Source organism: Echinops telfairi, unplaced genomic scaffold (genome assembly GCF_000313985.2).
Source record: "Echinops telfairi isolate 266 unplaced genomic scaffold, ASM31398v2 ScPeMD7_13;HRSCAF=56, whole genome shotgun sequence".
Lineage (NCBI taxonomy): Eukaryota > Metazoa > Chordata > Mammalia > Afrosoricida > Tenrecidae > Echinops > Echinops telfairi.
Window position 1 is genome coordinate 1,219,983 of NW_022103910.1, and position 2,515 is coordinate 1,222,497.

Here is a 2,515-nt window from a genome sequence, read left to right on the forward strand (position 1 = left end):
CCCCACAGAACACAGTTCTGCTCTGAGTCCAAATACACCCCACAGCCAGGGAGGGAAGAAGGGCACTTTTGCTCATTCATTACCAGTTAAAAAGTATATTGGATATTCAAAGGTATAGCTGGAAAGAAGAAACTAAGGGCAGAACAAGAAAATAGAGAATGAGAAGCATTTTCCTGGCACTGGGCAGACATTCTTGTTAGGGAAATAAGACACACCCAAGGCGCTTCACAAAGTTCCTGGGAAAATTCCATTATTTTCCAATTTCATTTTCCCACAAACTTATATATATATTGCTATTTTAATAGCAAGCTGGATGGACTTGATGGCGGTGAATTTTTTTTTTTTATTTAAACATCCATTGTCAGTATTGGGCCCTCAGCTAATTGTGACAACCCAAAATATCTCCAGGCATGGCCAGTTGTTCTTGGTAATTTGAGGAATCACTCTCTCAATGATTAGGTTTTCCTTCTCCTAAACTGCCTGTGAAAGAAAGGAGATGGCGTACATTTGGGCTTGCTGGGGGAGTAGCGGGCTACACATTAAGTTGCTAACTCCAAGGTCAACAGTTCAACTGCACCAACCCCTTCTTGGGAGAAAGGTGAAACTTTCTAGTCCCATAAAGAGGTACAGTTGTGGAAACCCACGGGGCAGTTCTACTCTGTTCTGTAAGGGCACTATGAGTCCGAATGGTCTTGATGGCAGTTGCTTGTATTGCATTTTCTGTGAGATTCTCTCTCTATAGTATGAGAATGGACCTAGAGCGAGGTGGAAGAACCTTCCTGCAGACTCTTGACTCAGATATTTTTTATTGTGAATTTGGATTTCCTAAAACATCCCCGGGCGTGTTTGCTTCAGCAACACATGAGCTAAAATTGGAACGATACAGAGAAGATTAGCATGGCCCCTGTGCAAGGATGATACGCAAATTCGTGAAGCGTTCCATATTTTTTTTAAAAAAAAAAGAAGAGAAAGAGAAAAAAAATCCAGGGGCTTAAGTGGAGAGCAAATGTCTTGAGAATGATGAGGGCAATGAATGCACACAAGTGCTTGGATTGTGATAAGAGTTGTGTGAGCCCCTAAACAAACATCAACATTAATGAGAGTCGGTGTTCCAAGGCTTCCATGGCAGATAAATATTTCCTTTAAATGCTTCCTTGTTTCGAGACAAATGTGTTGAAGAAAGAAAGGAAAGCTTCATCATGAAGGTTGTTCATTTGAAACATTCTTTTCCTTGTGCACCCGTTTGCTTGCAATTCTGTTGACATCTATTGCTTCAACCAAAGGGAGCTTAGTCCTACTTGTGAGTGAACCCCAAATGCCTTGCAGATTGCCCCTGGCTTCCCTTCACCCCCAAGGGGCGAGATACATGTGCTGTGGACATCAGGCCTTTCTAGACCAGCTGCTGCAAATCCGTCTGAAGGTGAGAAATTGGCTCTGGGAAAGCATCCAGCAGCATCTGCCTTGCATACCAACGGCAGCAGCATACAAATAAGTCTTAGAACTGCACACTTGTGTGGAGACTAGACTTCAATAAACCAGCTGGGCTGCAGGTGGGCAGGGTCTTTACTAATCACACTGATTTTGGCTTAAGCTCCAGTAATGGCTCATACTCTCGAGAGCTGGACCCAAGTAGGGTGATTGTCCAGGAGCCAAGAGAAAAGAATGTTTGCCTTAGTAATATCTGGTCAGAGTCTTTCAAATAAAATCAGGGGGAAGGAAGTTAGGCCAATGACACACCCTCAGGAATTTTACTGCCTCACCAAGGGGCAGTGGCCAGGAACAGGGAGTCATAAACGTGAGGGGCTACAGGAACAAATCTAAAATTCAAGCAATGTTGAAAGAATAGTGTTCTGAAGCACAGGGCACAGTCTGAAGGGGTGAGAGAAGAAGAAGAAAGATGGGGATCAAGGGCAAGAGAGAGAATGGAAGGGATGGAGAGAGAGACTGCTTTCATATAGCATAGTGGTTCTCAACCCTCCTCATGCCATGACCCTTTAACACAGTTCCTCATGCCATATGGAAATCTCCAAGGACTCAGGACCCAGACAAAGACCTTAACCCAGAATCGTCAGAGAGAGGGAGCCTTCTTCTAGAGCTGGTGTGTGGAATTCAGTCTTCTAGCCTCCCAAATTGTAAGGGAATAAGTTCCTCTGTTAAATCTGTTCACTTGGGATAGAGCGGCACTGGACAACTAAAACACACGGTTACAAAGCATTCTTCAAAGCAACACTTTCCACAGCTCGAAGCGAGTAGAACCCATTGGTACCAGGTTGCTTCTGACTCACAATGACCCTACAGGACAGAATATAACTGCTCTATCAGGAGGCCTGTGATTATAGTAAATAATGCACGGGGGCTACTAACCACAGGCGGGCAGTTTGCAACCACCAGCTGCCCCAATGAAGAAAGACGAAACTTTTTCCTCTCAAGAGGATTTAAAGTCTCAGAAACCCACAGGGGGCACTTCTACCCTGTTTTACAGGGTTGCTCATTGTGTCAGTCTGGGTAGACTAGA

The 2,515-nt window shown here is 44.3% G+C and overlaps 1 protein-coding gene and 1 non-coding gene across 2 annotated transcripts in view; one reads left to right on the forward strand and one right to left on the reverse strand.

The window, feature by feature from the left end:
• Positions 1 to 2,515, reverse strand: part of LY86 (lymphocyte antigen 86) — a gene marked incomplete at its 5' end in the record, with an annotated part of 58,523 nt that overhangs the window by 34,654 nt on the left and 21,354 nt on the right. The gene's annotated exons all lie outside the window — the stretch shown is intronic.
• Positions 843 to 949, forward strand: LOC115868592. Its single transcript, XR_004045689.1, has one exon. It is a non-coding gene; the product is annotated as a U6 spliceosomal RNA (small nuclear RNA).